Source organism: Myotis daubentonii, chromosome 1, assembly GCF_963259705.1.
Source record: "Myotis daubentonii chromosome 1, mMyoDau2.1, whole genome shotgun sequence".
NCBI lineage: Eukaryota > Metazoa > Chordata > Mammalia > Chiroptera > Vespertilionidae > Myotis > Myotis daubentonii.
In genome coordinates, this window is record NC_081840.1 from 94,008,952 (window position 1) to 94,035,576 (window position 26,625).

The 26,625-nt window shown below is 42.2% G+C and overlaps 1 pseudogene; it reads right to left on the bottom strand.

The window, feature by feature from the left end:
- Positions 1–8,868: 8,868 nt before the first annotated feature.
- Positions 8,869–12,785, bottom strand: LOC132230425 (proliferation-associated protein 2G4-like; annotated as a pseudogene).
- Between the last annotated feature and the right edge of the window lie 13,840 nt (positions 12,786–26,625).

Genomic DNA, 26,625 nt, shown 5'->3' on the forward strand with positions numbered 1-26,625 from the left:
ATTTTTCAGGTTGGGTTGGATGCCCCATCACTGTGTGTCTATGAAGACCTGAGCAGGTTTTGCTCACTGCACTTACAACTTTGTACTTCTGGGGTTTTGTCTGTTTGTTTGCTTTGTTTTTTTTTCTTAATAGTCTATATGCTTCTTGAGAGAGACATCATGTTTTGGGGTCCCCCCGCAGCTTTCCTAAGACAGTGGCTCTCTCATTGAAATCAGTCAATAAATGCTTCTTAATTACCAAGGTGTGTGTGTGTGTGTGTGTGTGTGTGTGTGTGTGTGTGTTGGGAATGTGGTGGGGGCTAACAGTTGTCCATTTATCTATTGCTTTGTAACCAACCCCCCCTCCAACACACACACACACACACACACACACACACACACACACACACACACCCCTTTTGGCTTAAAACTGTTAAAAAAACAGAGCCCAACTTTGAAAATTCCCTGAGCAGACGAAACTAGTTAAGTTATACAAGCTAAGTGTAATTAAGCTGATTTTGCAAGTCTAACATGACCAGGGTCATTTCTTACGTAAGCCTCTGGAAATCAGAAGCAAAACTTGAACTATTTCCCAAGGTTGATATGAGGTAACTGCTGACCAACTCCCTATCAGTTAAGAAAATTCTAATAACCAATCCCTGTAAAGAATAAACGGTGATTGCTGTCTCACTAGATAGGCTGCTTTATAGCAATACACCTCTGAGCGTCATTCTGCTAGTATGTTTGGGTTGGAGTGCTCCTGGTTTGCAAACTGTCTTTTGGTGTGCATTCACCAAACTTTTAATTTTACTAATTTTGGTGTGCATTCACAAAACTTTTAATAATTTTACTAATAAATTTTTACTAATTTCTACTTTGATGATTTGTTGCTTTTATTTCTGAACTTTTGATAAGATTTTTGGCAGATTTTAGGTCAAGAAAAAAATATGCATGAGGTTTTTTAAATTTTTTTTTATTATTATTATTTTTTTGTGTGTGTTTTTAAACTATACTATTTTCTTTCCTAGTTCCTTTAGGTCCAGATCTCTGACATTTGAATGGATTCCTCTTTTACTTTCCCCCATTTGTCACAAGATAACATCTTCATCAATAATTTGCAACAGTTGAGTAATTTTTTGGCATACTATTTCAAGCAATAGCTTGAAATAGCTATTGCTTTTATAGCTTCCAAAATTATTTGTTTTATTATAACCATTATTCTTTTCTTTCTTTTTTAAATTGAATTTCTTGGGGTGACATTAGTTAATAAAACCATACAGGTTTCAAATATATAACTCCATAACGTATCATCTGCACACTGCATTTCTCTTTCTGCCACCATTTATCCCCCCTTTGTCCACTTTCACCTTCAACTACCCCTCTTTCCCTCTGGCAATCACCATACTGTTGTCTGTGTCTGTTGTTGTTGTTGTTGTTTTTACTTAATTCCTTCACCTTTTTCACCCAACTCCCCAACCTCCTCCCCTCTGACAGTCTGTTTCTATATCTTATTTGTTAATTTATTTTGTTCATTAGACTCCACACATAAGTGAAATCATATGGTATTTGTCTTTCTCTGACTGGCTTATTTCACTTAGATAATAATCTTCAGTTACATCCATGCTGTTGCAAAAGGTAAGATTTCCCTTTTTATGGCCAAAAATATTCTGTTGTGTAAATATACAACAGCTTTTCTATCCACTCATCTATGGATGGGCACTTAGGCTCCTTCCAAATCTTGGCTATCATAAAGAATGCTGCAATGAACATAGGGGTGCGTATATTCTTTGAATCACTGTTTGGAGTTTCTTCAGATATATTCCTAGAAGTGGAATCACTGGGTAATAAAGCAGTTCCATTTTTAATTTTTTTAAGGTAACTCCATACTGCTTTCCAGAGTGGCTGCACCAGTCTTGTATTCCTACCAACAGTGCATGAGTTTTCCCTTTTCTCCACATCTTTGCCAACTCTTATTGTTTGTTGATTTATTAATGATAGCCATTTTGACATTGTGGTTTTAATTTGAATTTCTCTGATGATTAGTAACGTTTAGCATCTTTTCATATGTATTGGCTATCTCTATGTTCTTTTTGGAGAAGTATCTATTTAGGTCATTTGTCCATTTTTTAATTGAACTGTTTGTATTTTTGGTGTTGAATTATTTAAGTTCTTTATAAATTTTGGATATTAATCCCTTATCAGATGCATCATTGGCAAATATGTTCTCCCATTCGGTGGATTGCCTTTTCATTTTGTTGATGGTTTCCTTTGCTGTCCAAAAGGTTTTTAGTTTGATATAATCCCATTTGTTTATTTTTTCTTTTGTTTCACTTGCCTCTCACATATCAGAAAAAATATTGCTCCGCAAAATGTCTGAGATTTTACTGCTTATGTTTTCTTCTATGATTTTTATGATTTAATGGCTTACATTTAAGTATTTAATCCATTTTGAGTTTATTTTTGTATATGGTTTTAAGGAGGTGGTCTAGTTTCATTTTATTGTACATATCTGTCCAATTTCCCCAACACCATTAATTGAAGAGACTGTCTTTACTCCATTGTATATTCTTACCTTCTTTGTCAAATATTAATTGACCATAAAGGCATGGAACTATTTCTGAGCTCTCTATTCTGTTCCATTGATCTATATGCCTGTTTTTATGCCAGTACCATGCTATTTTGATTACTATGGCCTTATAGTATATTTTGATACCAGGTAGCATGACACCTCCAACTTTGTTCTTCTTTCTCAACATTGCTGAGGCTATTTGAGGTCTTTTTTGGTTCCACAATAAATTTCTGGAATGTTTATTCTAGTTCTATGAGATATGCCGTTGGTATTTTAATAGAAATTACATTGAATCTATAGATTGCTTGGGGTAGTATGGAGATCTTAATGATGTTAATTTTTACTATCCATGAGCATGGTATATGCTTTCATTTATTTGTATCTTCCTCAATTTCTTTCTTCAATATCCTATAATTTTCCAAGTTCAGGTCTTTTATATCCTTGGTTAAATTTATTCTTAGGTACCTTATTTTTTGTTGTTGTTGCAATTGTAAATGGGATTGTTTTCTTAGTTTCTTTTTCTGAAAGTTTATTATTGGTAGAGTACTATCTATCAGTCTCTATGCAATTTCTACTTTCCATCCTTGGTTATCAGGTTCTCTCTAGTTAGTCTTCAGTTGATTTTTCAGGGTCATATTCCTGTATTTTAGTTGTATTTCCAGTTTGGTCCTGGGAGAGTGTCAGTGTCGCTTTCACTTACTCCACCACTATTTTTAAAAAATATTTTTATTGATTTCAGAGAGGAAGGGAGAGATAGAGATAGAAACATCAAAGATGAGAGAGAATCATTGATCAGCTGCCTCCTGCACGTCCCCTACTGGGAATCGAGCCTGCAACCCAAGCATGTGCCCTTGACTGAAATTGAAGCCAGGAACCTCTAGTCTGCAGGCTGATGCTCTACCCACTGAGCCAAACCATCTAGGGCTCCACTGCCATTTTTAATCTCCATTTCATTATACCTATGTTTCTCTATATTTATTTACTTATTTATTTTTATTTTTAAAAATTATATTTTTATTGATTTCACAGAGGAAGGGAGAGGGAGAAAGAGAGGTAGAAGCATCAATGATGAGAAAGAATCATTTGTCGGCTGCCTCCTACCCACCCTCTACTGGGAACCAAGCCTGCAACCTGGACATGTGCCTTGACTGGGAATCGAACTATGACCTCCTGGTTCATAGATCAATGCTCAGCCACCAAGCACACTGGCCAGGCTCTTTCTTCTTTTCAAAGAAGTCCCTTTACAATTTCTTGCAATAATGGTTTAGTGGTAATAAACTCCTTTAACTTTCTTTTTGTTTTGCCTGGGAAACTCTTTATTTCATCTTTAATTTTAAATGATAGCCTTGCTGGATAGAGGAGTCTTGGTTGTAGATCCTTGCTTTTTCTCACTTTGAATATTTTATGCCAGTCCTTTCTGGCCTGAAGTGTTTCTGTTGACAAATCAGCTGACAGAGCTATGAGAGTTGAGAGCTCCCTTGTAGGTTACTGTCTTTCTCTTACTGCTTTTAAGATTCTTTCAACCTTTGTAATTTTAATTGTGATGTGTCTTGGTGTGGACTTCTTTGGGTTCATATTGTTTGGGATTCTCTGTGCTTCTTGGATTTGTGTGTGATTTTCCTTCACCAGGTTAGGAAAGTTTCCAGCCATTATTTTTTCAAACAGGTTCTTGATCCTTTGTTCACTCTCTTTTTCTTTCTGGTACCCCTGTGATGCAGATGTTGTTACACTGGATGTTGTCCCAGAGGTCCCTTAGACTTTCCTGTTTTTTTAAAAATCATTTTTTCTTTTTGTTGCTCTGCTTTGGTGTTTTCTGTTATCTTGTCCTCTAACTCACTGATTTGATCCTCTACTTCTTCTAACCTGCTGTTGATTCCTTCTAGTGTATTTTTTATTTTAGATATTTTATTCTTCATTTATGAATGTTTTTTATACAGTTTCTATTTCCTTTTTTGTTAATCCTCACCTGAGGATATTTAAAAAATTGATTTCTAGAGAAATAGTGGAAGGAGGAAAGAGAGAGAGAGAGAGAGAGAGAGAGAGAGAGAGAGAGAGAGAGAGAGAGAGAAACATTGACGTGAGAGGGACACATCGACTGGTTGCCTTCTGTACATGCCCCCACTGGGACTGAGAAACCTGTAACTGAGGTATATGCCCTTGACTGGGAATTGAACCTGAGACTCTTTGGTCTGTGGACTGATGCTCTAACCACTGCACAAAACTGGGCAGGGCTCTATGTCCATCACTTTAAGTTCTCAGTGAGATCATCCGTTTTCCCCTGAAGGTTCTTGAGCATCCTTACAATAATTGCTTCAAACTCTGCATTTGGTATATGGGTTGCTTCCATTTTGTTTAATTCTTTTTTTGGGAATTTCTCTTGTTCTTTCATTTGGGGCATATTTTCTTTGTCTCCCTATTTTGTCTGCCTTTTTGTGTTTTTCTCTATGTATTAGTTAGATCTGCTATGAATCCCAAATGTGTTATGATGGCTTTATGATATAGGTATCTTGTGAGGCTCAGTGGTGCAAGTTTTCATATCACCTGAGCTAGGTGCTCAGGAATGTTTCTTGTGTGGTTTATGTGCTCCCTCTTATTGTAGTTGACACAGCTCAATGACTATCTGAATGTCTGCCTAGAGCTTCTCCAGAAAAAGAGCACACTAGAAGTCTGTTAGATTCAGCCAATGGAATCCCTTTCTGTTTGGCAGGTTAGTGTCACCAGTAGTTGGAGGTCTGGATTACTGCACTCCCCAGGCTGGTGCTATAAGAATAGGAGTGCACGGCCCTGGGAAGATGGTGCCTGATGGTGTTGTAGAATAGGAATTCAGGATAAGGACCTCAGTGGCTGACCTTCCAGATCTCTCCTTGGGGCCATACCAGCCAGATCTTCTATTTATGACTTCCATATATCCTGGGAGTTTCCTTGCCTCTACTAAAGCTCCAGGTGAGTGTCCAGGTGGTGTTTTGGCCCTTTAAGAGAGCACCTGGGTTGCTAGCAGACTCCCTCTTCCAGGTGGACAGAGTCCCTGCTGATTTTCACTGCCAGAGGCTATGCAGGCTCCTCTTTCTGGCCCCGCTCTGGGTTGGGGACCCCTATGTGGGGTTAAGACCACATACTGCTCAGGGGGGACTTTTGCAGATGAGATATCTCTCTGGATTCTCAGCTGCCACACATGGGTGCAGAGGCCTGCCCTCTTTGTGTCTCCACCTTTCTTACCAGTTCCTATGTGGCTTCTTCTGTAAATCTGTGGTTATAACACTTCAGCTTTCCTTCAGCTGGTTATTCAGGTTGATTGTTTTGTAATTTAGCTGTAAATAGGGTTTGACACCAGATGAGATGAGTGTAGCTTCCACCTATCCCACATCCTTCTTGGAATCTTCTAGATGCTAAAAAAAACAACAACCCTAAAACTTTAAAAAATATGTATGTTTTTATTGATTTTTAGAGAGAGAGGAAAGAAGAGAGATAGAGAAATAGAAACATTGATGAAAGAGAAAGAGAAAGATCATCAATTGGTTTCCTCCCTAATGCCCCTTTCTGGAGATTGAGCCCACAAGCTGGGCATGTGCCCTGTCCAGGAATTGAACCGTGATCTCTTAGTTCCTGGGTTGACACTCAACCACTGAGACACACAGGCCGGGTAAGACAAGCTTTTTGATGATGATAAAGAAGTCATAAAAATAATCTTTTTTTAATTTTAATTTTTTTAAAATATATTTTATTGATTTTTTACAGAGAGGAAGGGAGAGAGAGAGAGTTAGAAACATCTACGAGAGAGAAACATTGATCAGCTGCCTCCTGCACATCTCCCACAGGGGATGTGCCCACAACCCAGGTACATGCCCTTGACCGGAATCGAACCTGGGACCTTTCAGTCTGCAGGCCGACGTTCTATCCACTGAGCCAAACCAGTTTCGGCTTAAAAATGATCTTTAAGGGTTTGGCAACTAAGCAGAAAAGATACTCAGCCAGCAATCTGAATACTTGGGTTCAGATCCTGGCTCCATTGTTTAATAGCCACTTCACTTCTATGAGCATGTGTTCTCATCTGAAAAACAGATAACACCTGACTGATCACTTTCTAAGATCATAAAAATCAGCTAAGCTACTATACACCAAGTGCAATGTTTCACTCTCCAGACACACCAGAGGAATGCAGCCAGCAGAGTGGGCGAAGACACTGGATCTGGATTATTGACTGTTGCCCTGGCTAGGTTTTTATGACACTGTCTCTCCTGGTTCTCTTCCTGCTTTCCTCAGTGATCCTTCCTCCTATTGATCTCCAATGGAAGGAGTTCTCAGGTCTCGATCCTGGGCCCTACCCACTGTCTACGAGCCTCTCTTCAGGTGACCTCAGCATGTCTTTAAATCCCATCTATCTGTTGATGACTCCCAACATTATATCTCCATGTCAGACCCCTTCTTTGAGTTTCATACTGGAATGTCCACTTTCTCTTTGAGATGCCACCACTGGGATGCTGCACAGGAAGCTCCAATGTAACTATACAAAAGCAGTTCTGATGGCGTCTTGTCCAGCAATGCCTGGGATGCCATCTGAGCCCACGCACCTTGTTCTTCATTTGGCTTTTCTTTAGGTCTTAGTGAACTTACATTTCACCTCCTCTGACTTACTTATGGGGGGATGAGTCTCACAATTATTCTGTCACTTCACCTTGCTCATTTTCTTCATTTCACTTTTCACATGCTCTACAATGTTCACTTGACTATTATTGGTTATCCTTTCTAGAATTTTAGCTCCATTAGGGGACAATGTCTCTTATTTACTTTTTTATGCCCAGGGCAGGTAAAATGCCAGACCCATTGCAGCTGTTCAGCAAATATCTGATGAATCAATGAAAGGGTATCCAGAGCAGGGTCACCTAATCTTGCTGATGTAATTCAATCTGTTTTATAATTTTGGTAGAATTTAATGGAATATAAGATAATACACTTGGGTCCAGCTGGTGTTGCTCAGTGGTTGAGTATTGAACCATGAACCAGGAGGTCAGGGTTTGATTCCCAGTCAGAGCACATGCCTGGATTTTGGGCTCAATTCCCAGTAGGGGATGTGCAACAGGCAGCCATTCAATGATTTTCTCTCATCATTGATGTTTCTCTCTCTTCCTCTCCCTTCCTCTCTCTGAAATAAATAATAAATAAATAAATAAATAAATAAATAAATAAATAAGATAATATACTTGGAAGAGCCTGGTCTGCTACCTGGCACATAGTAGGTGTTTATTAAATACTATTAAATTTAAATTAAGTATTAATTCCCTCTCCCTTTTCTGGGCTATACATAATAAGCATATAATGTGCATCCAAAAGCTCTTAATCAAATCAGATGCACATACCATAGTTCTAAACTGAGTGTACCAACTATAGAACTTATTATATGTACAGAAGCACTGGACTGAACTTCCAGAGACAACTGTAATCATGTTTATCTTGATTCATATTAAAGTTTGAGATCTAGTTATGTAGAATATACATTAAAGTGTAGTACTGTGTGTATTAATCAAGGTTCTCCAATCAAAAAAGACAATAGAAGATTATCTATCTATCTATCTATCTATCTATCTATCTATCTAAAATCTATAGGGTACACTGGCAGGTTGGAAATTCAGGTAAGACTTAAAGTTGCAGTCTTGAGTGAATTCCACAGGATAGCAGCCTGGAAATATGGACAGGGTTTTAATGCTTCAATTTTGAAGAGAATTCCTTTTACTTTGGATGAGGCCCACCACATTATGAAAGATAATCAGCTTTACTCAAAGTTACAGATTTAAATATTAATCATACTTAAAATATATCTTCACAGAAACATCAAGACTGCATTTTGACCAAATAATTGAGCATCCTGTCAGACATCTTAACAAATAAAATTAACCATCACACTGGGCAAATGTTTTAATGATCAATTTTAAGAAGACTGCTGAAGCGGCCTGGCTCAGTGATTGAGCGTCAATTTATGAACTAGGAGGTCACAGTTCAATTCCCAGTCAGGGCACATGCCCAGGTTGTGGGCTTGATCTCCAGTAGAGGGTATGCAAGAGGCAGCCAATCAATGATTCTCTCTCATCATTGATCTTCCTATCTCTTTCTTCCTCTCCCTTCCTCTCTGAAATCAATAAAAATATATTTTAAAAAATTTAAAAATAAGATTGAAATATTTTAATACTTCTTCAATTCTAGGCTAGGTTTCATGGAAAATCTATAATACAAAATCTTTATTCCTTCCTGAAACCTGCAGGAGTTTATTGATTTGTTTTTCTTTTTTTTAGTGTCACACTCTTATTCTCTTTTGTGTGTATGGTGTGTTTTTTTTTATGAGCAAATCCACATTTATTTCAACTCCATGTCGTTTTCAGTTTAAAAACCTCCTAAGTTAGCAGGAGCCCTAGTTCCCTGGGACAGCATGCCAGAGGTACTGAATGAAATTCATCACCTTTCTCTCCAAACCCCTAGTAATTCATCCAATTCAAGTCCACACAGGGTAGAAAGCCAGGAGTTGTCTCTTCAGTCAGTCTGCTCCTCTGGTTCCTGACCTTTCTTTCAAGGGAGGGAGGTCAAAATATTTCAAACAGGGAACAAAACCACAGTTGAGCTTTCAGCTCAGGTTTGTAAGATCGATCAAGGGAAGACCCCACTGACTCCAAAGAAATTAACCGGTTAAAATGAATTCCTCCTTTACAGTTTTTTTTTTGGGGGGGGGGGCGGGGGGAGTCCTACAGAAGAAAAATGACTATAAAGATTTACAAATGAGGATCCGTTGCATAGATGAGAATCCCTTGGTAAGTGCAGGCTCCAGCTCCTAAAAAAAAGATGGGGCCTGACCAGATAGCCTGGGTCAGAAAAGGAACCTACCACATTGAATAAAACCATCTGAAGAACAGCTCCTCTCTACTTTGAGGCCAGATAAAATACTTACGGAGAGTGGGGAAAAGAGAGGAACAAGCCCCAACAGAAGAGAAAATGCTGACATCAGAGTGTGTAAAAATTTTAGCTCAATCTTTAATGGTGGTAGCTCCTTTAGCCTCCTCCTTGTTTTGTTGTAGGGCCATAAACTTTTACCAAGCAGACAGTAGTAGAAAAAGGCTAGAAAGAGGGGCTTGAAGACAATGGATTTTGATTCCTGATTTTATTGTTCAATTTCTCTTTTCTAGTTAAAGTAGTCTTCGGTGGCTGGGAAGCCTGGCCTCCCAAGACCAGAGTCAGTTGGAGCTGGCTCTTGTTGGAAGGGGGTTGGGTTGGGGGACTGGGATTGGGCAGGGAGACCCCTGATCTGCTGGCCATCCTGGGTGGAGAAGACGAACTGCACTTCACAGAGCCTGGGGTGTGGTGGGAAGGGGATGAGGCAGGAGCGGCTGGCTGGGGAGATGGGACCCACCTCAGTCCGCAGCTTCATTCTCTTCTAATATTTCCCCACTGGTGGCATTCTCTGCAGTCTTGGAGGCCTTTTTTTCCTTTTTCTGGGTTTTCCGACTTGCAGGACTCTGGAGGAGGGCCTTTAGCTCTGCATCCTGGGCCTCCTTGTCAGACTTGTAATGGCCAGGCTCAAAGGGACCACTGGTTATCCGCCTGGGGCCACTCTGCATCAGCAGAACTGTAAATTTAAACTGGGCAACAAATTCGCCCTCCTTCTCATAGAGAACATTATGAGCAGTTCATGTTTGGCGCATTCCACCACACCCATCCGGGCATTCTTCTCATCTGCAAATGCTCTGAAGTAAACGGCATGGCATCAAAACGCCTTCCAACCTCCCTGAAGAAGGCACGTGAAGTTTTCATTTTCAGGCCATATTGTTTAGAAGGATCTCGTTTATAAATGGTGGCTCTGTCCTGTGTCCTTGGCCTTGCCCTCTCCTGAGCTGACCAGAACATCCACAGCATATACTTCATGTACCTCCAATTCAGCTCCCTCGTGGTCCTGCTTCTGCTGGTCTGTGGGATTCTGGATAATGGTTTTCTCTCCATCGACGACATGCTGCTTCAATTGGTGTGACAGCATACCTTCTATTGGCGGGCAATTAAATGCATGGGCAACTTTGTGCCAGGCTTCGGGCACTTGTGTGTTCTGGTTTCCAGGTTTGATCAGGAGTAGGGCAGCTTCTGCACAAAGGTGAGCTGCCTTAATGACGCCTGCTTTCCTCCCTGTCACCTGGGTCCCCTGAGCTACACCAGCCACAAAAGTGTCAGCCACATTAGCGATGAAGCCATCCACATGGACCCCAAGGTCAACTTTTACCAAGTCACCTTCCTTGAGAATATAGTCCTGGTCGCTTTTCAAATGGGAGAAGTGACACACACAGTTATTTACTGAAATACTGGTGGGAAAGGCAATAACTTTCTTCATTTCTTTTTCTTTCTTGAAAATTTTCCCTGTCTCTTCCATAATCATGGCATCACCTTTTTCACACAGGCTCAGCACGGCACACCTGAGCAGGATGCTTCCACCAAAGACCGAAGTACCCGGTTGGTGATGTCACCCCCCATCTTATACTTGGTCACGACCAGGTCCTCAGCGATAGTTTGCTCGTCCTCGCCCGACGTCTTCCTGCCGCCACCACCACTGCAGCCTTGTTCCCTTAAGCGGCCGCCTGGGTCTCCCTCCCTAGCCACAAGCTGTGGCCAGAGCCCCTTCGATTTGCAAGGAGAGCGAGAGCAAAAGCACGAGCAAGCAAGGGAGCGGGCGGGCTGAGGCGCAGGGCACGCTGGGACCTCTTTTGTGTGTATTTTAATCCTCACTGAGGATATATTCTTTTCCATTGATTGTTAGAGAGAGTGAAGTTGGGGGAGAGAAACATCAATGTAAGAGAGACAAATCAATTGGTTTTCTTCTGCACATGCTCAGACTTGGGCCATGGAAGGAACCTGCAAATGAGGTACCTGCCCTTGACCAGGAATAAAACCTATGACTCTTTGGTGCCCGGGCCAACACTCTAATCATTTAGCCACACTGGCCAGGGATCACCCTCTTATTCTTAAGAGATTTAATACTTTGGAGGTGGGGAAGGGTTCTTAGTTAGAACTTTATTTATTTACTATTTTTTTTTATTGATGGGAGAGAGAGAGAGAGAGAGAAATGTGAGAGAGAAATGTCAATTGGTGCCTCCCATACATGCCCCAATGAGGAATGGAACCCAGCACAACATAGGTATGTGGCCTGATTGGTAATGACCCCGGGACATTTTTGGTGTATGGGATGATGCTCAACCAACTGAGCCACCTGGCCGGGTCCTAGTTAGGAATTTATTAATCACTACCTACCCAGACTGGGCAGTATAGAAATAGCTCTCTCCTCAAAATAAAGACATGTATGTGTCACATTCCCCCATCTCAGATATTAACTGCTTATAATTTCATTCAAAAAGCCACAAAACAAAACAAACTAAAGCATACTAATTCCAGAGCTCTGATCACTATGCTGGATACTAATTACAATGATAAAGAAAATGTGGCTTCTTTTTTCTAAGTTTTTTGCTGGTTGTCACAAGGCCCCTTAATTCTCAAGATTTGTTTAACTAAATAAAACAACGCCACTTTATGAAACTGCAAAGGCATGACAAGGAGTAATAGGAAAGACCCCTTAGTGGAGGAGAACCAAGATGATCAAGTAGGTATATACTGGTACTTGCTGCCTCCCACAACCACATCAAAATTACAACTAAAATACAGAACGACCATCACTCAGAACTGCCTGAAAACTGGCTGAATGGAAGTCCTACAACTAAAGAAGTAAAGAAGAAAGCACATGGAGACTGGTAGGAGGGGTGGAAGCCTGGAACTTGCTAGTCCAACACCCACGTGTGGCCTTGTTTTTAATTGGAAAAGATATCTTAGCTGTGTAGGTATCCTGTGAAGAGCAAGAAGTTCCAGACCCACACCAGCCTCCCAGCCCAGGGTTCCAGAGCTGGGAAGAGAAGGCCCCATAACTTCAGGCTATAAAAACCAGCAGGGATATGGCTGAGTGACATGGAGGCTGCTGGAGTTTCAGGCAGTTCCTTTTAAAGTGCCAGTGCACAAACTTACTTGGACTTGTTCCCTCTGAACTCCATTGCTGGGGCAGCAGCTTGGTCAGGGGGTAAGGAGGGGATCCAGGGACAGACAGGGAGGAACTGGATTGTATGGCCTTAGAGCAAGAACTTGGGGGTGGCTTTCTCCAAGATAAGGGTGCTTGCAGGGTCATTGTTCCTATGTTGACACCTCCCCCATCAGAGAGCTGACTGGCAGCCATATCTGAGTTTCCATCAGCATGGCCCACACTGTTTGCTCCATCCTGGTGGTTCCCTGAGACACTGCCCCATCCAATTTGCAGGCCCACCCAAGCCGTTTGCAGTAGCTTTTCCATATGAATGGCCTTTCCTGGCTCAGGCTTCAGACTTTGCTAAAATCTCTCAAACAAGCAGCCGGTCTCATCATACCCTATACCTATCAATAAGAGGCCCAAGACCTGTCATGAGCAGCAGCCTGCCTTGCTTCACAGCTTGGCCTTGCCTGGGCACTTCTAAGCCCAACACAAGTAGCAGCCATCTACAGATCACTCTGTAGCTCCTGTTGGGTGGCCCCAGGCAGTGGCTGTCTTTGCATCTCCTGGGAGGCCCCAGAGCCAGTGAACCTGGTGGACAGCTTCAGACCATACCAGATTAAAACTCTACACATCCACGAGCAATAATCTCAAGGGGCAGACTCAGAGAGCAACAAAACCCCACTGAAGCAAGTCCTTCTCAATAAGGGTATCTCTTGCACAGCAGCTCTTCCACTGTAGTCACATCTGGTCCTCACAGCCAATTGGCCTGGAGGCCAATTCCTTCTAGTGATGCCAGTAGTAATCATGGCTCAACTACAATAAGACTGTGCACACAGACTACACAGGGACACACCTAGAGTGCTGAGCTCAGGTGACTGGGGAGGCTGAGCCACTGGGTCCTACAGGACACCTACTATGCAAGGTCACTCTACCAATTCCAGGAGACATATAAATACAAACACAGGGAAGCAGCCAAAATGCAGAGACAAAGAAACATGTCACAAATAAAAGAACAGAAGAAATCTCCAGAAAAAGAACTAAATGAAATGGAAGCAAACAAACTACTAGATACAGAGTTCAAAACAATGATTATAGGTTGATCAAGGATCTTAATGAGAGCTTCAATGGACTTAGTGAGACTTTCAAGAACCTTAGTGAGAACATCAAAGACATTAAAAAGGACCAATCAGAAATTAAGCACACACTAACTAAAATAAGGAATAATTTACAGGGATTCAACAGTAGAGTAGAGCATTCTGAGAATCAAATTAATGATTTGGAATATGAGGAAGCAAAAAACACCCAATCAGAAGGACAAAAAGAAAAAAGAATTAAAAAATATGAAGATAGTGTAAGAAGCCTCTGGGACAACTTCAAGCATACCAACATTTGCATTATGGGGTACCAGAAGGAGAAGAGAGAGAGCAAGATATTTAAAACCTATTTGAAGAAATAATGACAGAAAACTCCCCTACCTGGACTTACAAGTCCAGGAAGTGCAGAGAGTCCCAAACAAAAGGAATGCAAAGAGGCCTACACCAAGACACATCATAATTAGAATGCCAAGGGTTAAACACAAAGAGAGAATCTTAAAAGCATCAAGAGAAAAGCACTTAGTTACCTACCAGGGAGCAACCATATGACTATCAGCTGATTTCTCAACAGAAACTATGCAGGCCAGAAGGGAGTGGCAAGAAATATTTAAAGTGATGAATAGCAAGGATCTACAACTAAGATTGCTCTACCTAGAAAAGCTATCATTTAGAATTGAGGGTCAGATAAAGAGTTTCAAAGACAAGAAAAAGCTAAAGGAGTTCATCACCACCAAACCAGTATTACATGAAATGTTGAAGAGTATTCTTTAAGAAGAGGAGGAGGAGGAAGAGGAGTATGAGAAGGAAGAAGAAGAAGAAGAGATAAAAAATATGAACAGTAAAATAGCAACAAATACATATATATCAACAATTGAATCTAAAAATAAAAATAAACGAACAAGGAATTTAATGAACAAAATACACTGATGAATAAAATAGAACCAGTGGCCTGGAAACATGGAAGAGACTGAGGAATCTTAGCGGGAAGGAGGGAGGGCTGTGGAGGGAAGGTGAGATGAGATTAACCAAAGTGCTTATATGCATATATGCATTACCTATGGACACAGACAATAGGGTGTTGAAGGTCTGGGGCCAGATGGTAACTGGGTGGAAGGGGGCAATGGTGGGAAAAAGGGAGACATCTGTAATACTATAAACAATAAAGATTTTTAAAAAGACCCTTTAGCTTCTGAGATATTTACTAGAAGTTGGATAGATCTGTTATAAAATGATATATACTATAGCATTGTTCCAGCAGGAAACAATTAGTTCAGAACAGTTCCAGGTATGTATGATGCTCATTGTCAAATCTGATTTTCTCAGCCTGTGACTGTGTCCACTAGATGGCGCCAAAGGACGCTCTGCAGCTAGAATACACTGGCTTCTATTCAGAAAACATAAAATGTATTTATGTAAGGCCAGCATCTTAAACAAAGCATCTTGTCTGAAATCCTCCTTTTTCTCCATGTTAGTGTGACATGTGGATCAAAATAAGTGGACAAGGGAATGGTTTTCTCTCATGAAATGTGGCATACTAGTATTGTGGAATAATGGAAATGTAGGTCAAACACAGAGACAGCCCAGTAAAAAGATACTCAGACACAGAGTTGATAAGGGAAACTCTGTGTGTGTGTGTGTGTGTGTGTGTGTGTGTGTGTGTGTGTGTGTGTGTGTGTTGTACTCATGCTTCTGAGATTAAACAGTCAAGAATGGAAGTGATAAAAAGTACTTCTAAAAAAAGGTAAAGAGAAAGTATTGTAGAAAAACCTATAAAGAAAATAAAAGTTGGAGAATACGAGAGAGAGAGAGAGAAAGAGAGAGAGAGAGAGAGAGAGAGAGAGAGAGAGAGAGACCTCAACTGAGCAGGAGACTAGGAACTTGATTTAAAAGTATTAATATGGAAATTCCAGAAGAAAGGTTACTTGAGTTTTAATGAATTTTATGTAAATGGAAACTTAGGGAAAAAGACACCAAATCATCTAGAACCAATTTAATGGGATTTCTTCATTTCAGGGGAATGTAACTTATTGTTCACAAAGAATATTCAGTACCTGCTGGGGAAGCTGACGGTTGTATGGGCGCTCCCTTGTAGGTAACTAACTGCTTTTCTCTTGATGCTTTTAAGATTCTCTCTTTGTGTTCAACTCTTGGCATCTAATTATGATGAGTCTTGGTGTGGGCCTCTTTGGGTTCCTTTTATTTGGGACTCTGTCCAATTCTTGGACTTGTAAGTCTATTTCTTTCACCAGGTAAGGGAGTTTTCTGTCATTTCTTCAAATAGGTTTTCAATATCTTGCTCTCTCTTTTCTCCTTCTAGCACCCCCCTAATGTGAATGTTGGTATGCTTGAAGTTGTCCCAGAGGCTCCTTACACTATCATCATACTTTTTAATTCTTTTTTCTTTTTGTCCTTCTGATTGGGTGTTTTTTGCTTTCTCATATTCCAAATTCTCAAAATCCTCTACTCTACTGTTGAATTCCTGTAAATTATGCTTTATTTCAGTTAGTGTATGCTTAATTTCTGACTGATCCTTTTTCATATCTTTGACATTCTCACTACGATTCTTGAAAGTCTCACTAAGTCCCTTGAAGCTCTCATTAAGATCCTTGAGTAACCTTATAACCATAGTTTTGAACTCTGTATCCAGTAGTTTGCTTGCTTCCATTTCTTTCATTTGTGACATCTTTCTTTGTCTCTGCAGTTTGGCTGCTTCCCTGCATTTATTTCTATGTATTAGGTAGATGTGTTATCTCTCCTGGAATTGGTAGAGTGGGTTTTGGTATTAGATATCCTTTTAAATAGTCATTTCAGGTGATTCTGATGCAGAAGATTGAGAGAGATCTCTTAGAGAAACATTTCCCTAAGCAAAGGCAGGATTGGTTAATCAGAAAGGCCTTCAACCTGGTCAGTGTGGCTCAATGGTTGAGCATCAACCTACAAACCAAGAGGTCACAGTTCGATTCCTGGTCAGGGCACGTGCCCGGGTTGTGGGCTTGATCCCCAGTAGGTGATGTGTAGGAGGCAGCCCATCAATTATTCTCACTATTGATGTTTTTTTCTCTCTCTTCCTTTCCCTTCCTCTCTGAAATAAATAAAAATATATTTTTTTAAAAAAGAAAGGCATTCAAAATCATGTCTCCATGCATTCATTTATTCTTTTATTCATTCATTTTCACCCTCCCAAAGACATCAATTCAACAAACATTTCTAAGGCCTTAGCATTGTACTTGGTGATGTGGGACATAGTAAATATAAAGAGATTCAGTTCTTGCCTGAAGGGAACTTAGACATCTATCTCAGGCATTAGATTTATATATATATATATATATATATATATATATATATATATATATATATATATATATATATATATCAGATTTATTTAATATATATCTATAAGGAATTAGATAGATAATATATGTATATGTTTATTGGTATTAGAAATACATGCCCATATGGATCGGGCATTAATCTAATATAGTATGTCCTCCAAAAATATATACACACACTTTGAATAATTATAAAGGCAGTGATTATTAAAATACATTTCATTTTCAAAACTGAGCTGCCAGCTGTCAAAGTGTGTGTCGATGTTTGGGACACCCTGTATGTCTAATGCTGATGTATATATGTGAATGGCAATGTCAGGTGGTAAGTTCTGAATTTGTAGAAGGGATGAAGAGAGTGTTGCAGGGATTTAGAAGGAAGACATGTCAGTGTGAGATAGTGTGATGGGAAAGGAGGAGCTGCCCCTGTAGAGGAGCAGGGACACTGCCCAGGCCCTGAATGATGAGAAGAGAGCGGGATATTTGAGAGGAAGGGAAAGTATTAGCTTTCTATTATACTTATTCAGCAAGAATGTTATTAACATCTCTAAGCCAATATGAAAGATAGCAGGGTGGCAAAGCATGACCAGGGATTGAAGCTATCATCTTGTTAACTACACTCAAAGGAGAAATAAAGGATAAGAGAAGCCAGAAGTTCTTGAATTAGCAACATCATCTTCAATACCCTGATGCCAACTGGGCCATTTTTTACTTTAATAAATTGATAGATGATAGGAGTGCTTGACATAACATGTTTATATTATACTAGAGGCTCAGTGCATGAAATTTGTGCATGGGTAGGGTCCCTAGTGGCTGCCGGCTGGAGCCTCCCTTTCCTGGGGGTTGGGGCACTGCCCCCGTCACACACAGAGCAGGGCCAATCAGGGGGTTGGGGCACCACCCTCTATCACCCACAGAGCAGGGCCGATCAGGGGATTGGGGTGCCCCCACTCTCATACTCAGGGAAGGGCTGATGGGGAGGTTATGGCTCTACCCCGTCACACACAGAGCAGGGCCCCTGGCGGGGGGTTGGGGAGCTCCCCCCTATCAGGCACGGAGCAGGGCTGATCAGGGGGTTGGGGCGCCTTCCCCCGTCATGAACAGAGCAGGGTGGATAGGGAGGTTGTGGCCCCGCCCCCTGTCACACACAGAGCCGCAGGGCGATCAGGGGGTTTGGGCGCTGCCCCCTGTCACGCTTATCTCGGTGCCGGGAGGCCTCATGGCTCTGCTGATCCCGGTGCTGGGAGGCATATTACCCTTTTACTATATAGGGTAGAGGCCTGGTGCATGGGTGGGGCCGGCTGGTTTGCCCTGAAGGGTGTCCTGGATCAGGGTGGGGGTCCCCACTGGGGTGCCTGGCCAGCCTGGGTGAGGGGCTGAAGGCTGTTTTCAGGCTGGGGCTGACTGAAGCTCCCAACTGCTCCTTTTTTTTTTTTTTTTTTTTTTTTTAAATTCTGGGCCAGCTTTAGCTTTGAGGCTTGGCTCCAGCAATTAGGCCTCCGCGGCTGAAAGTAGGTTTCTGGCCTTTGCTTACAATGTTGTGAATCTGCTGGCTGAAGTCCGGCGGTATTTGTTACAGAGTTCCTTAAACTGCCCGCTCAGAGGCCTGCAGCGGCAGGCGGGGAATGTTGGTTTCCTCCGTCACTGAGGCAACCAAGCCTCATGTTAGTTTCAAGTTGCCTGGCTGCCGGCCGCCATCTTGGCTGACAGTTAATTTGCATATCTCGCTGATTAGCCAATGAAAAGGGTAGCGGTTGTATGCCAATTAGTGTAGACTAGTGACCCGCTGCACAGATTTGTGCACATTGAAAGGAAATTAATTAGAAGTTGGCCAACAGGGTGGGACTGGGCAAGACGGGCCAGACACGCCCTGGAGCCAACCTCCTGTGGTTCCTTCCCGGCATCTGCAGAGTGAGTAGGGTCCCTCTTGCAGGTGGGGTCCCTCACCTGGCCTGTGGGGATAGGGCCAAAACCAGCTCTCCAACATCCCCTGAGGCAGGGGTCCTCAAACTTTAAACGGGGTCAGTTCACTGTCCCTCAGACCATTGGAGGGCCGTACTATAGTTAAAAAAAAAAACTATGAACAAATTCCTATGCATACTGCACATATCTTATTTTGAAGTAAAAAAACAAAATGGGAACAAATACAATATTTGTATTTGCATGTGGCCCGCGGGCCGTAGTTTGAGGACCTCTGCCCTGAGGGGTCCCGTAGTGCGAGAGGGCACTCTGCAAAGTTGTTGTCATACAGGGTGTAGAACACAAATTCAAGTGTGCAGTAAACCAGATTCAAGGCCAACAGTGCCCAAGATACAACATAACCCACAGCCCCGTGAGGAATCAGGCTCTCTCCTCTCTGGTTTCAGGGTGCATCACTTGAGAACTGCCACTTCCAAGTCACAGCAGTTTGGCAGCTCCTGCATTGAGCGTCTGCCCCATGGTGGTCAGTGCACATCATAGCGACCCGTTGGATGGTTGAACACTTAGCATGTTAACCTTTTATATATATAGGAGATATATATAAAAGCCCAGTGACCGGTATGGAGGAATGACCAGAATGACTGGTGGCTATGATGTGCACTGCGGCAGCCAACCAGCTTGATCCAGGCCCCCATTGCCTTCCACCTCACAGCCAGCCTGGTCCCCGATGGGCCCTCAACATCCCGATCAGAGGTGGGGCCAGCCAACCAACTGCCTGCAACACCTTCCCCCCGCCGGCCCGGCCCGATGGGCCCCTATTGGGGTGGGACGGCTGAACCCCACTCATGCATGAATTCGTGCACCGGGTCTCTAGTATAGATATATTTCTGTTTTTCCCATAGATTCATATCTATTTCATCCATCTGCTTTCAAAAGTTAAAACTATGATTATAAGACATATGAAGTGTATAGACAATTTGCACCTTAGGACTGTTTGAGACTGAGGGAGAAAGATTAGTCTAATTAAAAATCAATTTTTATTTAACAAAGAGATCTGTATTCCTTAAATTTATGCTATATTTGTCTATCTCATTACATGAAAGAAATTTAATCTAGTTATCTTGTTCTCTGTCTCTAGCTCTTCTTGCTAACATCCTACAAAGCATCAAAAACAAAATATCTAAACAATTTTGTCTGAGTTTTCTCTGAGCATTGCTAGGTCTGATTAAATCATTGAATTGATACCCCCTCTCCTGGGATACTAAGCTTTAGATCATTTCTCAACTGACATTCCCTTCCGCTTAGGCCACATTCCATTTGCTAAGACCATCTGGTTTCCAGATGACCTAATCCTATATAATAAAACCCTAATATGCAAATTGACTGAACAGCAGAATGACTGGTCACTATTACGCACACTGACCACCAGGGGACAGATGCAGGATCTACCCCCTGGTGGTCAGTGCACTCCCAAAGGGGGAGCACCACTCAGCCAGAAGCTGGGCTCACGGCTGGCAAGTGCACTGATGGTGGCAGGAGCCTCTACTGCTGCCTTTGCTGCAGGCGGCCAGTAAGGAGCAAGGGGTCCTGGACTGTGAGAGCACCGGACTGCGAGGGGAATGTCTGACTATTGGGTTAGGCCCGATACCCAGTTGTGCACAAATTCGTCCACTGGGCCTCTAGTAAATTTATAAGTCCTTACCACTTTTGGCCTCATGCATTCCTCCTTCGATGACCCTAACAAGCATGTAGACAGGTGGTATTACTATATCGCCATGCTAGATGGGAAAGGGCCAGACTCAAGCCAGACAACTGGGTTTTTAATCTTACATATATATCACTTACTATCTGTGTGGCTTTGGTAAAGTTATTTAACCTTTATGTGTCTTGGTTTCCTTATCTCTAAAATGGACATAAATAGAAGTTCTTATGATGATTAAACAGATCCATTCATATAATGCACTTGAAATAGCCAAGCCCATAGTAAGGGATTAATCCATGTTAGCTATTGCCATGAACTCTGGTGTTGAGAATGGTACACAAGTGCAAATTTCATGGGATTATAGGTAGACTGAGAGGTATTATGTTAGTGTATAATGTATATGTTTATACATTATAATATGTACTATTAATTTATATTAATATAACTAATTTAAACAAATAATTTATATGTATACAGTTTTTTAATTTATAAATAAATTATATTAATATGAAAATTATTCAACACTCCACCAAGAATCTTACCTAATAATAGACAAACATGTAAATTGACTGTCCCTCTGAAATGCTCACCAGCCAATCAGGAGAGTATGCAAATTAACCCAACAAAGATGGCGGTTAATTTGCATACATAGGCGCCCAGTGGCCTGGCTCCCGGGAATATCATCAGCACCCAGGCCACTCTGAGGTAGGCCCTGTGTGGGCCCTGAGCAGCGTAGGAAGGGCTTGAGCCGGGGGCTCCTGGGCAGGGGCGGAGCTGGCCATCAGAGCTGCAGGGGGCCCCTGCCCAAGCCTAAAGCCTCAGCCAGAGACGTCAGGTCTGGGTGGGGGGCCGAGCTGGTGATCAGAGGGGTCTGGGGGTCCCCTGCCCAGGCCCGACTCCTTGGCCAGAGGCATGAGGCCTGGGCGGGGTGCCGAGCTGGCGATCGGAGGGGTCTGGGGGTCCCCTGCCCAGGCCTGACTCCTTGGTCAGAGGCATCAGGCCTGGGTGGGGGGCTGATCCAGTGATTGGAGGGTGATGGGGGTCAACGCCTCTGGCTGAGGTGTGAGGCCTGAGTGGGGGGTGGAGTCGGCAATTGGAGAGGTCTGGGGGTCCCCTGCCCTGGCCTGACACCTCTGGCCCAGGTGTCAGGCCTGGGTGAGGGGCTGATCTGGCAATCAGAGGGTGATATGGGTCAATGCCTCTGGCCAAGGCATCAGGCCTGGGCGGGGGGCTGAGCCTGCGATTGGTGTGAACTACAGAGGAAACACCTTTTCTGGCCGCTCATTGGCTAAGCTCCCTGTATGCCACTGGTAATATTCTTAGTAACTTGGGTAATAAGAATCCAAAAAAGTGATCTAGGGTTTTTCACCCACACTCCTGGTGAAAAAAACGAAGGTCCACTGCTGGAGGGCTAAGAAATGTCATATCCTGCCCTAGCCGGTTTGGCTCAGTGGATAGAGCCTTGGCCTGCCCACTGCAGGGTCTGGGTTCAAGTATGACCAAGGGCATGTACCTAGGTTGCAGGCTCCTCCCTGGCCAGGGCCCAGGTCAGGGCTCATGCAGGATGTAACCAATCAAAGTGTTCCTCTCACTTTGATGTTTCTCTCTGTCTTTCCCTTTCTCTTCCACATTCTCTAAAAATCAATGGAAACATATCCTCAGGTGAGGATAAAAAAATAAAAAATAAAGAAATGTCATATCCTATGAAAGACACATCTTGAAAATGCCTAAAGAAAGTTGTCATTTTTTCATGAAGGGACTGGAGTCCGTGTTGATGAAAAAACCTTGGTGGCTGCGGTGACTGGCAGTGGCTGCAGCAGCGGGGTGATGGGGCTGGTGCCCTCCCCTGATCAGGCCGGTTGCCTCCCACAAAAGGAGGCCAGACTGCGGCTTAGGCCCACTCCCCAAGGGGAGCAGGGAGTGGGCCTAAGCTGTCAGTAGGACATCCCCTGAGGGCTCCCAGTATGTGAGAGGGGGCAGGCTGGGCTGAGGGACCCCCCCCCAGTGCATGAATTTCATGCACCGGGCCCCTAGTTCATAATATAAAATCATATGCATAGGTTGTAGAGAGCACCTGGGAAGGCACATGGGCATTTCTTTAATTATTGTCAGCTGAATCCAGTGGTGTTGGCAAAGCTACTTCCTGGATCATGCTTTGCCAAAAGGCAGGAGTGTTGTCAGCTTGACCTTCAGCCCAGGTGCCAGGAAATGGGTTTTTTTATTTAAATCCAGCTGAGCACCAGGAATGAATACGACTCGGGCCCACCCAAGAATGCACATAATCTTCTTTGTCTTGACTTTTAGTAAAACTTCCTGGTTTTGCTGTATAAAATAAACACGCTGTATTGGCTCTGGGTCCCTGTCCCTGTCTCTCCATCAGAGGACAGTGGTCCCACCTGGCCCCAACTTTTTCCTTCCATCTCTGTGTCTGTCTCTTTCTTTCATTTTCTCAATTCCCAGCCTCCCCTACTCAGGAACTGGACTTCTCTCTAGCGGTGCTGGATGCGGAGAAGAGAGAAATATTTACAATAGGTATTAAATATGAGACTAGCAAGGTAGAGACATAAAAAAGAACTGGAGAAGAATTTAGTACAAAAATGCATCCATGATCTCTTATGTATATGCAAAGGGTGATCACACATTTGCCTCTAAGGTTTCTGCTAACTATTGCAAACCTGATAAAAAGAGGTCAGTTGTTCAAGAGAAACATAATTACTCACACAATTAATTACACAATTAAGACCAGAGAGGATACTCCCTACAGTCATCTATCGGATGAGTCTGTGTAATATAATAAAAGACATTTTCAACAAATGAGCCAAAGTGTTTCACAGGGCTGCTCCTGTAACATTCTTCAAATCGTCACCCAAGCGCATGTTAGCAAAAGCAGTTCTATGAGAAATGGAATTGTGTGACCCAGGCGCCCAGCTCTCTGTTGATTCTGCTTTATGGAAAGAAGGATTTTGGAATGCCTGGAACACCCATAGCTTAAACCCATTCATAGTTGCTTGGTTTCTTAAAACACTCATGACTGTCCTCTCATTTCATCTTCAGAATTAAACCTATTTTACAGATAAAGAAACTGAACCTGCCCTAACCAGTTTGGCTGAGTGGATAGAGCGTCGGCCTGTGGACTCAAGGGTCCCAGGTTCGATTCCGGTCAAGGGCATGTACTTTGGTTGTGGGCACATCCCCAGCAGGGGTTGTACAGGAGGCAGCTGATCAATGTTTCTCTCTCACTGATGTTTCTGACTCTCTATCCCTCTCCCTCTTTCTCTGTAAAAAATCAATAAAATCTATTTAAAAAAAAAAGAAACTGAACCTGAGAATGGTTGGACAGCTAGGAAATTTGAGGGGAGGCTTTGACCTGCTAACTCCCAAACTCTCCCTAGCCTCTGGCCATTCATTCCCAGACTTCTTAGAACCCTCTTCCCTCTGCCTTATGTCCCATTCCCTTTTCTAATCAATTATAATCTTATTTTTATTTCTGCAACTCCATTGAAATTTCTCTGGCAAAGGTGTGAATGATTATATGCTTATTGATTTTAGAGAGAGAGGGGGGAGGAAGGGAAGGGAAGGGAGAGAGAGAGAGAGAGAGAGAGAGAGAGAGAGAGAGAGAGAGAGAGAGATATCAATTGGTGCCTCCCATACACACCCAGACTGGGGATTGAACCAGCAACCTAGGTAATGGTCTTACCTAAAATGAAACCCTCAACCTTTCGGTGTATGGGACAATGCTCCAGCCAGCTGAGCCGCCCAATCAGGATGTGAATGATATTTTTATTGTCAAATCTGGTCACCCTTTTCTCAACTTTTTGGGGGTTGTTGTTTAGTTTGAAACAATTGTTCAGTTTTTGGCATTCTGTCTTCTTCGGTAATTGGAGCACTCATTGCTCCTCGTCCTCCTCCTGCTTCCTGTTTCCCAGGGAGCCACCTTTGGTCCTCTCCTCTCTCACTCTATGCATTCCTGCAGGAGACTCAGTCCTCTCTCATGAAGTCAGCTGCCATCCTGGAAACATTACTTCCTAAACTTACACAGTAGGGTCACATTTTGTATGAGATTGAGTTCTAAGGTCAGAGTCTGAGGTAAAAATAGCATTTCGTCAACATAAGATATGTTCATTGTTTTTTTAGTTGAATAAGAGATAAGACAGCAGGCTCAACTTGGGAGCCATTATATAGGAAATAAGATTTCTTTAAAGACCAGAACTATATTTAGAGTGTTGATATGTTCATATTGTGAGGACAGGTAAGGAAATGAGACCGTTTGGAGGAAGAACAGGTTTACACATCCCATTTCATGGTCAGTTTAGAGTCTACAGCCATGGGGTGAATTGGCAGAAAGAAAAAAAAATTAAATAATTCTTCCCCTCTCTCCATTTATTATTTATTTATTTATTTAAGACCAAGTACTCACAGGTTAATTTACATATTTTAATGATGACTCCATGTGTCCCTACAAACTCTCACCATGTGCCTGTTAGCCATTGTCATTTGGTTGTCCCATAAGATTTCAAACTCAACATGTTTAATATTTAATTTATTGTGTTTACATCACACTGTTTTAATTATATGTAGCAAGATATCCACTATTATTCCTGTAACAAAGATACTCCCAAGTTTTAATGGTTTAACCAATAAAATTTTGTTTCTCATCTGTGTAACAGCCCAGAGTAGGTTTTCTGGGCCAGGAGGTGGGGGTGGGGAGGATGAAATGGTTTTCTGGGTTAGGAGGTGAGGGGTGAAATGGAGCACAGGAGGTCCTCTCCACAAGGTCACTCACACCCTAATCTTCCTCCCCATTTTTAATTTGTTCTTCCACCAGTATTTCGTGTCTCAGTTTCCTCTTTTGTGAAATGGGCCAACATTAGTACTCTTCGAAGTAGTTGTTGTGAAAATTGAGATAATAATCTATGCAAAGCAATTGGAATGTGCCTGACTTAGAGTTGACACTCAAAAGTTGGTTAACTATTGCCCAGCTAGTGTGGCTCTGTGGTTGAGCATGGACCTATGAACCAGGAGATCATGGTTCGATTCCCAGTGTGGTCCCCAGTGTGGGGGGTTCAGGAGGCAGAGTATCAATGATTTTCTCTCTCGTCATTGCTGTTTCTCTCTCTCTCTCTCTTCCTCTCTGAAATCAATAAAAATATATTTAAAATATAAAATAAAATAAATTGGTTAACTATTATTGCTCTTAATTAGTTGCAGGATTTCATCAGCCACCAAGTTGCACTATGCTAGAAACTCTCTTCTCTCATTACTGACTCTCATAAACATACATATTTGTGTTTCTTTAAATGCAAGAAATAGGTTTCTGTTAATAGAAATCAAAACAGTTGGATTTGGATTTTTTTAAAAAAGAAAGCAAAAGCCACTCTCCCTGGGGATCCAATGGGCCATGTAATAAGACTATGTGGTTGTGTTAGAACTCTCAGTTGAAAGGGATCCAGAAAAGTTTTCTTGTCCCCTCATTTTAAAACAGAGGAAACTACAGCCCAAGTAATGACAGAGCTGAGACTCAGTTCTAGTTTCTTTTTTTTTTTTTTAACTCCAATCAAATGACTCCTTCCTGTGTAACACCTTCACATAGTCTTCTTGATTTTCACCTCTTAGTTTAATTTCACAGATAAGTAAACTAAGCCAAAACCAACCAAACAACTCCTCTCCTCATCTTCACAATCTTTGGTTTGTGTCTATTAAATGAAGATGCTGCTGTATGAATTTCCCCTTATCTCCTATGGTTACCAAACCACTTAATTTTCCAGAATATTTACTACCAGGTAAATTCTGATTCTCCTAGCCTGGTTACTTGGATCCCCAAGCCCAGTGCCATCTCCTTTCCTGATTTTTACTCTCAGCAGCAGATGGCACTGTGAGCAAGTCTGAGAAGATGTTTTCCTTTCTCAGGGAAAGTTGAGGGAAAATGTCCTCACCCCTTCCTTGATTTTATAGGCATGCTCACCTTCCTTTTTCTGGGTCAGAGTGCTCACAATGAGTGCGAGCTG